Source organism: Paralichthys olivaceus, chromosome 3 (assembly GCF_024713975.1).
Source record: "Paralichthys olivaceus isolate ysfri-2021 chromosome 3, ASM2471397v2, whole genome shotgun sequence".
NCBI classification, from domain to species: Eukaryota; Metazoa; Chordata; class Actinopteri; order Pleuronectiformes; family Paralichthyidae; genus Paralichthys; species Paralichthys olivaceus.
In genome coordinates, this window is record NC_091095.1 from 2,098,420 (window position 1) to 2,111,809 (window position 13,390).

Here is a 13,390-nt window from a genome sequence, read left to right on the forward strand (position 1 = left end):
AATGTGAGTGTGTGTGTGTGAGACAAGAGGGACAACGCGTATTCATCTCTAATTAGACCAAGCTGTGTGATAAATTATACAGTCCGCCTTTTTTTACTCCAAGGGCTGAGGATGATGTTGTTGATGGGATGAAAAATAAATATAGAAGAGTGAGAGAGGGAATGATGGAGAGAGTGAGAGAGTGAGACAGAGAGAGAGAGAGAGAGAATATGAGGGAAGGAGAGGAGACAAAGGTGAACATGAGGGAGATTTTGAGGCAAGGAAACACAGAGAAGGCAACGGGACACCGACATCAGAAGGGGAGAGAGGGGAAGGAGCTGGAGAGGAGAGAAAAGAGGCAGAATCCGAAGGGAGGGAGGAAAAGGGAGGGAGCGAAGCAGAGAGGTGAAGTGTTTTGTCATCTGCTCTCAGTGTAATTCCCACCTGACAAAGAGGCCTCGAATCAGGGGGGAAATTGCAACTTGTCACCCCGCAAATAAACTGCCCTGATAACTGATTAATAACGCACACCTGGGACAGCTGACACACACACACACACACACACACTCACACTCACACACACTCACACTCACACTCACACACACACACACACACACACACACACACACACACACACACACACACACACACACACACGCTGAGACACTCTTGTAAACAGAGAAAGAGCCAACACATCCCTCATAGGATTTCCATGCATATGTATGCATGTGTGCACACACTGATACACTGATGAGAGCACTGACAATTAGCATGTGCACAATAAAACGCTGCTCCAGCTGCAGTTTTCTGTGAGCACCCGGTCGACCTCAAGAGAAAACGAACCCAGCTCAAGCTAAAACCCAACATGCATTCTGTTTTTGTGTCTGCGTCTGACGCGAGCCCAAAGTTTCCCGATTACCGGCACATGCAGCAAAACAAATCAAATCAATAAATTTCAAAATTGAACACGGCCTGTTCGAACATGGCACAATGGGTCCTGACAGGCTTGGGTCAGGTAGTGAGTGCACACACCTTTTTAAAGCTACTGTCGTGAAAAAGTTTGAGATACTTTGGCTGCAATTATTGAAGAACAGAGAAAACAGAAACGTGTTTGCATGAATGACTCCTGGGAGCTTTTGCACAGAAAGATAGGTGTGGATGTTTTACCATCATGGCTACACAGCCTTGTGAAGTGAACAAAGAAATGTAATATGAAGTACTAAACTTTTTTTTTGCACCACTGAAACAAAGCTCAAACAAGAAAACAAAGCTACTCGCTAATACACACATTTTTTACAGTTGGAGAATCTTTTCGTGGCCAATGTGGAGGACAAACGATGTCCGTGGTGTTAAAATAGACTTAAAAACGCCCAAGTCCATCTTTGTGTCATCGTGGAGCAGGAGGTCTCTCAGGTCATGTGACCGCTGCATCAATCTCACACAAAGAGATAATACTATATGGGATAAAGTGCAGCGAAGCTATTTCTGTGATGTGTCTGCAAGAACAGAGAAGCTGTATTACAGCTGCACCTGAGAACGAAAAAAAAAACATCTGACCATCCAGTCCCCAGAGACAAAGACGACAACAATGGGAGAGGGAGAAAATTCAATTACAGACGGATAGAGCTTCTGATAGACTGAGAGGATCAGCTCTGTTCCTTCTTTCCCTTTTTCCTCTCCTGAGATGATACACAGGCTTATACACACACACACCCACACCCACACACACACAGACGCACAAACACGACTGTCAATACTGGCACAAAGTGACACACCTAGAAAAGCCATTTAGAGTGACATCTACTCTTAGTGTTCATTATACCCTTACAACGCTCTCTAGCTGCCCTCGTAGCCCCACTGTATTTCTAAATGTTCCCACGTTCCTGGCCTCTATCCCCGTCGTGATTGGACAACAACAGAGGGGCCAGGACGAGGCCAGGACGAGGCCAGGCCAGGCCACGCTCGGTGCCCACAAACTCATACACCCCTCATCACACACACAGACACACACACAAGCCTGGGCCATCTCCTCCAAACAAAACCACTTCATCTAAAGCACAATGGAGGCTTTCCTGAAAGCCTATCATTTTCACTGGCATTGGGTCGAATGGCGATGGGGGGAGGTGGAGGAGGAGGAGAAGGGTGGGGGGTTGAAGACGGGAGGAAGGGGACAGTGTCGAAAATTGGATCAGAGCCGAGTGTTGTCGTTTGGAGTTTTATCAGCGGAGCACGACACCCAAAAGGTCATCTGACATAATGGCTGATGAATTAAAAAAAAAAAAAAAAAAAACGCGCTGAGCAGGATTTTCATTTGCAATTTTCAATTTAGCCAGGCGGAGCCTCTCGCGGGAGCCCTCTCTGATAACCGTCTTCAGCCTGTCAGCGCTATCGCTCTGCCTGTCACAAACATCAAGCAGCTGTTGCAACCAGAGTGCGACTTATAGAGCGGTGGAGACAGAAATAGAAAGACAGGTGAAGAGGAAAGGGAGACGGCAGAAGCAAAGCAGAGATCAAGAGAGAAATAATTAATAGTGGTCGATAAGAAAATAAAGAAACAGAGGCTGGCGAGGTCAGAAAGGTCAAGTCATCAGGAGCAACAAGGGCGTGTCAGTCCCTGATGAAACTGTCGCTGAGAGAAAGAGAATCTATAGCAGACGTGACTGACGTTGACACTGAGCTCAGAGCAGTTCATAATGAAGACAATGTTTAATGTTTGTAATAATAACTGAGGTGTATTAGTGTCAAGCAGCACTTTTGCAGAGTCCGAATTTCTTGTTCTGATGTGAAATACATAATTCACACAAAGCTGTTTCTATATGAAGCCAGCTAATACAAATAATGAAAAGATGATGCCACTCATTATCTTTGTTTACTAATTCAATATATCATCTTTTACAACTATTAGTGTTTTTTTTACTGAAGTGATTTTGCTATTTCAAGATTTTAAAAGCGTTTTTTTTGGTCCTTTCTGATAACACTTGGTGTTCAATTGTAATTTCATATTTAAGGTTTATTTGCAATAGAAAACAAGTAAAGGATACTCATCATGAGCAGTGACAGACATTAAAGGGTGAAATAAATAAATAAAACAAGGGGGAGACCTGAAGAAACTCAAAGTTCATCAGCAGCAAAGACAAATTCAATGTCAACAACTAGTATTTGAAATACTTTCACATCTGTGCAATCTTTGTCATTTGAGTGAATTGTCCCTCTGAAGTGTCGTCACGTTGACCGTGGTGTGACCAGACACTGAGTTGGACCCACGCAGACTGGAAGATAAAATCATGGCTCTTGAGTGAGCTTGCTGTGCAGAGGACCGGGGGCCCGGAGCCAAGATTTCCAGAGCAAACCGCCTCACATAGCTGCTCCCCATCACTGCCTATTCATCCCTCTACATCCCACCTGACAGAGAGAGCGAGAGCCATAGACAAACAGAGAGAGGGGGGGTGGGGGTGTCCTGGCAGCGATGCCAGGCCTTGCTGGGTTCAGTTGAACAGCTGTGTCTAATAAAGTGTCTCGCCTCAGAGAAAGAGAGGAGGGGGATTTGAGTACTTTACAGAAGAGGACTACAGCAGAGGAGGACGAGGGGAATGAATGATGGAGAGATTTTGTTGAAAAGCTTAAATGACAGGAGCCAATTTCTCCTAACCAGGAGTAAAAGGTACAATGAGTCCACTGATTGGTGGATACTCAGGTTTAAAAGATGACTGATTGACTCGAAGAGGATCCTCCTGTGCCTGTTTAGATCGATACCCATCCACCCTGCATCCACCCTGCATCCACCCTCTGCCTCCACCCTGCATCCATCCTACATCTACCCTACATCCACCCTGCATCTATCCTGCAATCACCCTACATCCACCCTGCATCCACCCTACATCCACCCTGCAATCACCCTACATCCACCCTGCATCTATCCTTCACCCACCCTGCATCTATCCTTCACCCACCCTACATCCACCCTGCATCTATCCTGCATCAGGACCACAGGGTCTGGAGGATAAGATGTAGACAGCAGCTGCATCACAGGAAGTGGAATGTTGTCAAACCAGGACAGTGGCATGATGTATTTGGGTTTTGAGGATGAATAAGTCACAAATCCTGAGATATCTTGAGATAATTCTATATCTATTACTCTACATCATGATCACGACACAAGAAAACACCTGACTGCATTCATTAATAATTCTCAAAAAGAGTCATACCTGCAGGACTGTACATGTAAAGCAAACTTTTCCTTGTCAAATAATATAATAAAATAATAATTTACCTGAAATATCACATGACTAATCACATTCACTGGATGTGTGCATGCCGGTATCAAGAGGAAGTGGCTTGTCTCCCTGCAGTCGGTTGCTTAGTTGCAACCTGCGAATAAAAAAAACATTGGTAAACCATCAGAGGGATTTTTTTTCTTAGAGCAACAATTAGGTGAAACTATTTCTGACATTAAGTGTTGCATTCAGCTGGTGATTGAGTTGTGACTGTTCAGATCCAAACAGGAAGCAAATGTTTCCAAAAACTCTGCACTTTGAAGACTGCCTGGCGTACACGTGGCAAAATGTGTTGTTCAAAACGTTTCGGTGTGGAGGGAGCATTTCTCATATTTTACCATCTCGGATGGATGAACCGAGGAGAAACGTGGCACAGAGTGAATCTGAGTCGTTTCATTTCAAGGACAGAACAGGAGGCAGGACTGAGAGAGAAAAACAGCACGATGACCTTGAGAATATGGATCCTTTCCTTTCAACACCTTTGTCTCAGAGCACCACAAGAGAGCCCTGCGTGTGTGTGTGTGTGTGTGTGTGTGTGTGTGTGTGTGTGTGTGTGTGTGTGAGGGGGGGGGGGGATGCTGGGCTGTGTGACAGGGTCTCTCTCTGCATTAATTGCTTAAATTGAAGCGCTGCCACGTCTCTGTGAGAGACGCTTTGATATGATAATGGAAGCCTTCTCAGCACAGGAGAGGCCTGCTTTGTGTGTGTGTGTGTGTGTGTGTGTGTGTGTGTGTGTGGATGGTAATTTGGTGGCATGCACCTGCCAGAGAGCTACTGTCTCCTGTCGCCATCAACACGGCCGGGGGAGACAGGAAACGGCAGACAAATGGAATCACAGAGAGAGAGAGAGAGAGAAGGTTTGGGTGGAGATGTTGACGATGTGAGGATGATCAAAATGTTTAAAACATCACAACACTGAGAGTTTTAATCCTGAAAAAGGCCCAAAGTGTGACTTGACAAATAAAACAACAGCCTTATCAGGAAGGTGTTGCAGATTAAAAAACATTTCAAGGACAGCTCCTCATTTTTCCAGGACATGTTGCAGTATTTGGAAACTTGCAGTACTTTTTGGTGACTAGGTGCCGAAATACAAGTTTTCCAGGATGAGGACAGTGTTGTTCCAGGACGTTGGAGGTTCATTTTGCCCGGACAAAGCTGGTAACCGCACGCAGCTTCATCAGCCTCACAACTGTCTAAAATACAAAAACACACTGAAGTAGAATTTTGGCTCATCTCCCTGGAGTAAACTACACATTTCTCCATCTTGAAATCTTGGCTCTTTAACGAAACCAGACGGTTTCAGGTCAGCAGGTTAAACATAGTTCTCCACTTCCAGAACATCCAGTGTTATGAGCCAGGGCTGGTTTTAACAAAAGTTGAGGCCGAGAAATACAAAGGTAACACTAGCTCAACCTGACTGCAGTTCAGTGAAAGTACAACATCTGGGTCACACCACCATCTTAGCGTGCGCTTGGTATTTACCTCGCTGCTACCTCCCTATCTTTTTGTCAGTTTGTCCAACATAAATAATCGTTCCTCCTGCAGAGTGAAGAGCGCTCAGAGAGAGAGAGAGAAAGAGAGAGAGAGAGAGAGAGAGAGAGAGAGACAGAGAGAGAGAGAGTACAATGTAAAAACAGAGCCCTTCCCCTGCTAGATTATTGACATAATATAATTATACCTTGCATAAGGGTTTCTGTGATGCCGATATAGGACATGGCTTCCACTTGTGCTTTTAATAACCTGCAATTATTTAGATGGTTGAATAAAATTATGACATTTAAATTTTTGCTGGGAATGTGGAGGTAAAAAAACAGGAGAGATGCTGAAGCTCCAGACAGTTTCACCACTAAACTTCTTCCTCTTGTATAAAGCTTTGTTGACGATTTTAGATTATTCGCCTTGAAGTAACATTTTACTTTTATCTAAATTGATTAACAATTATAAAAGCAACATAAATCAAAAAGCTGTTTAAAAATTAATAACCTGATGGAAGGGGATCTAACATTTGTGTAATTTTTTTTTTTTTACCTCTGTGCAGCTATTGTGTTATTATGATTTTATCCAGAATTATTTATTATTATTTATCTCAATCCTCTATAAAGAAAATGTATCTGTAGATTACAAATTTAAATAAAATGAATTACTTTTATTTAGAACATTAACATTAATTAAATTTTTAACAAGTGGTGAATGTGTCCTTGGCATTTTGATTTCTTTCTTTCTTTCTTTCTTTGAACTTTTATAATCTCCAGTCGTTCCGGTTTACTTTGGCATCGCCACAGTTACTGACCCAGTCCGGCTCAGACTAGTTAATGGCAGGCCCGCTCATCATGCGTCATGGTTACCAGAGAACCAATCAACTGTCAGATCCCCTGATGATGTCAGGGGTCAGCCGGCCTGCCATTAAAACTCAGACAAATCGTCATGGTAACGGTGAATGTGCTGCCATGGTGGTGGTCGTGGTAGTTGTGGGAGAAGGTTTACTGGAAGGGAAGTGTGTGTACGTGCGTGTGCATTTGTGCGCGTATGTGTTATTCAATGGTGTCTGGGATGCCCAGTTGAGTCAGCTTTTACCCAGAAGCCACTGCAGCTTCAGGAGGAGAAAGGAGGCACTGTGTTCCAAAGTCTGACAAACACACACACACACACACATATGCAGAATGGCCTCATCAAACACACACACAAACACACAGAGACCTTCTGGTAGCTCACTAAGCCAGCTGACCTTTACACAGTCCACCCACAACTGACCTGTCCTCCGCCATGTGACGAGGTGGGAGGCCGAAACCACTTTGCTGTCCCACGGTACCACAAACACACACACACACACACACACACACACACACACACACACAGAAACTTCACTGCCCTATTAACTCCAAACTACGATTTAGAACCGTGTGACCTCTCAAAATAAAACAGTGACGTCCACAGCTTAGAAACAGTGCACCTGCCAGAATTGGCTCAAGATGAGTTTCAATTGTCCAAAATTTCAATTCACTACACAACGTATCCACCTGAGTGTTGGAACAGTGACGGGGAGTCATTCCAGATCAATCCTATCACCAAACATCAACACTGGAAGAAGCTGCACAATCAAAGATCAACGACATGTTTAAAACTTCTACACGTTCTGGCAGTTGCTGGATATTGATCACCGTGGAAACAACATTAGATGACCCCCCCCCCCCCAGGCCACAGAAAGGGTCCAGGTTTAGTTTGTTCAATGGGGAGGGGGTCTCACTCTACCCCACTGAATGTATATATGTTTTAAGAGGTATGGCCGACTCTACGTGAAGTCAATGTAAAAGATAAGTTAATAAAACCACCCTCAGCGGCCGCGGGTTCAGTTCTGACCCGGATCTTTGCTGCGTGTCGTTAACCATTCTCTCTGTCTGCTTACGTTCTTCATGGGGTCACTGCTCGATCATAACTCACAGTTACTGCAGTATTTTATTATAGTTTTATACTTGTGCGGTCTACCCGACAAACTCTTTTCCCCCTAAATGTCTTATAAAATGTCTTTTAATAAAAAGCACTCTTTTGTTTTTAGGGGCGTCAGGCATGATCTCTCTTCCTCAGGTGCCTCAACTATATTTATGTATTTAAAGATGGACGACATGACAGCTCTCAAAAAGTGAAGCCAAAGCGTCTTGATCGCCACCTGGTGACTGGCTGCAGTATGGGTCATATGTCCTGCCTCCACCATGTTAGCAAATGTGACATGGAATTAGCTAAAAAGTCAAAGTGCATGTCAAGCATGATTTCGTTCATGTTAAGGAAGTTTCTATCAAACTAATGTATGTTTATGTTTTAGTTATTTGATGCTAAGGTACAACACCATGATGGACGACTGAGACTTTGACTCACTTTGACAGGATACTTCTGGATGGTGGGAGGAAGTGCAGCTGGTCATCAATCTTTATATACATTACATACATTTATATAGAACCAATGCTCTCCTCAGTATCTGAGTAACAAGGGAGAGGGGAACGACAGGAGGGCATTTTTGGGATTTTTGTGTTCTTTAGTCATGACGCATTTAGAGTCTTTCAAAAGAGTGCATCAGGAAATCAGTGTTTTCTACAAACACTAGCACTTACTTGAACTGTCACACACTATTAATAGATGCTGGGTTGTGTCACAGTGAGTTGTTCCTCTTGTTCATACTGTATGAGTGTGTGTGTGTTCGTCTTCCACTTGCTGCCAAAGGCCCCATTCCCATCCCTTGATCTGGAACAATGTGCTTCAGTCAGAGGGAGAGACAGAGCAGTCTTAGAAACTGGGGGCCCCTCCACACACTCACACTCACACACACACACACACACACACACACACTTCCCAACAACTGAGAAGCTTTCCTACAACCAGGCTTTAATAAACCTACTGAATATATGATTCCAGTTTGTCAAACACTGGAGCGTTACGTAAAGATTTCGACTCCCACTTTCAAACACACATTTTCACAAACAGGGACCTGTCCCATGAATAATAAGTGTCCAACTATGCCAGAGGTCACGTCCACGCTCCACTCCCCACAGCTTTCCCAACCGACCCCCTCATTAGGGAAATGTTTGTCCCAGTTGGGAAGGTGGGAAGGTGGGACGGGTGAGAAACAGCTAAGGAAAACAGAGGGGGAAGGACATGGGGGTTTGACGCTCTTGTTAAAGAAAGTTAGGACGTCTGAGAGACTTCGATGACTAATTGCTGCAGAGTTCTTTTCTTGCCAAATTTTGTGGCTTAAGGCGTCCACAAAAGGTTGTCGACTTTACATTGGTGGGAGAAATTCTCATGAAAATGCGAGTCCCCACCGATGGAAACTACTATTGCAGTTAACAAGTCTCATTTCTGTGTGAGACCATGTTTGCGCTCAGTCATTTTCATCACAACACACAAACAAACTGACAGTCAGCAGTTTGCACTGTTGCAAAAAGTGAGAGCGGTGGCAAAAAATGTTTACCTTTCAGTAGACGGCAGAGAGGCAAAGGCAGGAATGAAAACACACACAGTTGAAAGGCTTGTATGGATGTGCCGAACATTTACATATAGCAATCTAACAGCGAGATGTTAAATGAAAGTCTTATTCATGAGGGTTCATTTTTAAAAAAGGGACAACGCTCTGTTAAGGAGGTTTTGCGACGATGTAAACAAGGTTTTGAAATGCAGGTCAGCACAAATTTGGCTATTTTTGAAAGACGGAAAGAAAGAGAAAAAGAATTCTCTCACCAGCGGAAGAAAGAAAGAAAGGAAGACTTACATTTACAAGTAATAATGAAAACAACAAGAAGCTGCATTTACAACAAACAAATCAAATGTCTTTATTCTGCCATTAGCAGATAAAAAATATAATGTACTGACATAACAGAGGTGGATATCTATCCCAAAAAATCCACTCAGCCAATGTAACCGACCGAAACCCTTATATCTTTGAAAACGTTTGGCACCAAATGTTCCAGACCCAACCTGGCAGGTGAGGTGAGTCCACAGAGGCTAGTTTGGAACATCTACACCAGGCCTATGGACCCGCTCTGCCCACGGAGGTGATGGGTTTCGCCAGAGATGTGTTCACTGTTGCAACAGAAGGAAAGGAGGTGCTCCCTTCCATCCACAAGGGGAAATTCATACTCGAACCTGTTGACATGAAATTGACAGAGTGTGCACTAACGGGACAGCGAAGTTTTGGACTGACGTCAACGTGAACGTAAGTAAAGTTAGTCTGGATTTGTAATTGAATATCCCTGATCTACACTCTCCTGTGTGGCCGCGTTCCTCGAATCAAATAACACGAGTTTACGTGACAAACATTTACGTAACAAGTCGTGTTGAGTCAATGAGTCGAATTGGAACGTCAAAAAAACAAGTGGATTCTGAACATGTCTAACTACGGACGTAAACTGTTTATTGACCAAACCATCCAGAAATAATCCGAACACGTCTATAAAGAATCTGTTACGGTGCAGCATTTAATTCCAGGTGCTACAATGGTTCAGTGACTGACAACTGACTGATATGAGTGATGAAGATGTAAAAGAAGATAGCTTTAAGTAGTGGACACATACACACCCACAGTGAGAGAGCAACACTCTCTCCTCTGTCAGTGGCTCTTGCTTCCACTGAATGAATGAAAGTCTCTGTTCTCTCTGGCTCTCGGCCCTCTTCATGCCCCGCTGCTGACTGGCAGATTGGAAGTAACAAATTGCTGCGTCCTCAGAATGATAATTAGCAAAGCCATGAAGGCGGTTTTGTTTAAAGGCGCATAATGAAGCCAAACTTTCTCTTCTTTTTTCGTCAGCTGACTGACTTCTGATGCCCCCAAAACTTTACAAACAACACAGAGTTCACACTTTCTGAAATCGCCAGCATCGTAAAGCTACATCTGAGCCACAGGGCAAAAGGTCCGGGATTGTTTTAAGTCCAGAAAAACCTTCCATTGATGTCTCCTGAGAGAAATCTCCATGGCACACATATTTATGATCTTAGGTGTGATGAAAACAGATCGTGGTGCCTTTTAATAATCAGGTCTCTGCAGAGAAGAGCGAGTCTCCTCCCCTCACTCCGCTGCCTTTAGCACAGCTCCAGCATCTCTATCAACAAGTCAATAGAGGCTCTAGCTCGCCGAGACATTAGCTAGGAAGCTATGGAGGTGAGCAGGGCTTATTATAAGCCTCTTAGTGATTCTGCAGGAGGTGAAGAAATGGTCTCTGTTAGGGGAATCAATCCCAGGGTAATTACCTAGCCACACTGCAGGCTGTTGAGGAGGACTAGGACCGAGCAGAGGCTGCGAAGGCTAGTGAGCTTCAGTTCAATAAGAGCCTTTTAGGAGAGCCCATTGTCTCAGACTTAAGAGAGGGGAGCAGACTGATAATGATGATGATGATGATAAATACACACCCAGTAATCAAGTGGTGTTTGACGGACACAAGTGCACAGCAGGGCTCATCAGAGTATAGCAGCACACAGGCAGTCGATCTATAATCCATCCATCGTTGAGACTTTCTTACTCGAGGTCACTGTCCCAGAATGCACTGAAAGACGAAGGGTATCACCCAGACAAACTCAAGAATAAAGCACACAAACATATTTATGTTTTCTCCATTTGTCCTCGACTTATCTTGTCCATGTGAAATGGCAAATGATAACGTCACACTCCACCAAAACGCCATTTCAGTCAGAGACTGTATATAAAGATGGAGAACACGCCTCCAGAAATGAAGCCAAAACATCCTGGACATGATGCTGTCAGAGTCTGCACAGTTCAATCGAGGGACGGAGCTGCGGTGACAAGGTTCTGCTGATACACACTTTGATTGACCAATTAGAGTTAGTCTCAACTGTCTATTGATATACTTCACATTCATTTCAAATAACTAATTACAACCAAACTTAACGACCACTAACAGCACTTCCTGTTCCCTTTCCAGTTGAGAGATTAATAAATTAAAGGTTTGGGTTCCATCTCTACCTGAATACTAACACAGGAAATGAAGTACCTCACAGTGGCTCCATTTGTCCCGGTCAATAGTATGAAATAAATATTTTAAATTCCCTCACCTTCACTCGAATACTTTTGATTTATCCTCCGTCATAGTTGCATTATTTTTTTCAGAGTTTTTCTTGAGTAAATAAAAAATATAATTCTTCACAACAGCAGACAAATTGGTTATTAGACAGATAAAAAGAAATTACAGACAGACGGGCAGATGGATAGGACAGAATGACACCACACAGCTAAAGCCTTGCTACTCTGACACCTGGGAGGCTATTTGCACCAACACACGCAGAAAGAGGAATATGAAAAAAAGCTAAAAGAGAGAAACTAGATAAGTAAAAGCACTCTTTCATATGAAATCAAGAGTTAAGGGGCCAGAGTTCAGCCATAAGTGGCGCCGCTACAACACAGCACAGAAAAAAATTAATTTCACATTCTTTAATTTTCAGAATAAAATGGCCAGCCATTTCAGGTTGAATAATTGTTTGAACCAATGATTTTATCATTAATCCGACAGCGGCCCCTGAGAGCTGGGGGTCACACCAGAGGTTGATTAGGTACGAGGCAGCACAAAGAGCCCTCCAGTCGATGCCATTGAAAAGGAGCAAGTCATTTAGATTGTGAATTGGTCCCGGGGCTGCGAGGCTCGCTCCATTACAGGCCATTTTCAATTTCAGCCTCACAATAAACATCAAGCCGGGCCAAGGAAATTACAGCATCTTGGAGATGTAGCCGAACAGATAGGTGGGGTACGAACAAGATGACACGACTGGAACGGGAGGAGAGGCGGGTAACGGTGAGGGCTGGAGTGAAAGAAAGAGCAGAGATTATCCAAAGTGGAAAACTGAAAGACCGAGAAGAGAAAAACTAACCTCTCTGACTCGTACAGAGTTTTACATACAGTGTGCATCTAATGTACGTACTAATAACACTGAAGAAACTCGATGCAGAACCAAGGAGATGCACTGAAACGCTTTTATGCTTTATTACTTTTTTGTCCGTGCATTCTGTTGGTCTGAATATACAATGAATTATAGACTATTCCAAAAGTCTAATTAATGTTGGACAAAATGACGCCAAACATCATCTAACGTCGATAGTTTGTTTGCATTTTTGTTCACTTTTTAATTTCACATAGAAGAAGAAAGACGAGAAATCTGTTTGTCCATCTAATAGTGTCAGACATCGTCTACAATCTCAAAGTAAACACATGTTGGTCATAAATATCTTTTCAGCATCATGAATAGATCTGCAAATGCAGGTTGTTTACACCCTGAATACTTCTATAGACCATTCTGAGCCATTTTAATTACATTAGTTTAATTTGTGTTCACGCCTCAAATCAATGGACACAAATCCACTGCTTTTTGGTAACAATGCTCCTGTTTATCCATGGTCTGTATAAAAATCTATATCTGAGAGAAATTAATGGAAAATGCATCATTTCGCATCAATGCTTTGTGTTAACAAAAGAAAGAAAGTGTCTTTTGCTTTCTTATTTTTTGTTAATACAGAGTGGAGTGTTACATATGCAACAGAGGTGTCCTGATTAAAAAGACTACACCTGTATGTTGCATATTCTGTATCTTACCATGGTGACGCACATTATTACTCACTATGAAGTAAATTCACTGTCTATCATTAGATA

General features: G+C 43.2%; 1 long non-coding RNA gene across 1 annotated transcript in view; it reads right to left on the bottom strand.

The window, feature by feature from the left end:
* Positions 1–4,248: 4,248 nt before the first annotated feature.
* Positions 4,249–13,390, bottom strand: part of LOC138406942 (uncharacterized) — a 50,356-nt gene continuing 41,214 nt past the window's right edge. The window contains exon 4 of the long non-coding RNA XR_011240290.1: positions 4,249–4,347. This is a non-coding gene — a long non-coding RNA (uncharacterized lncRNA). The remainder of the gene's footprint in view (positions 4,348–13,390) is intronic.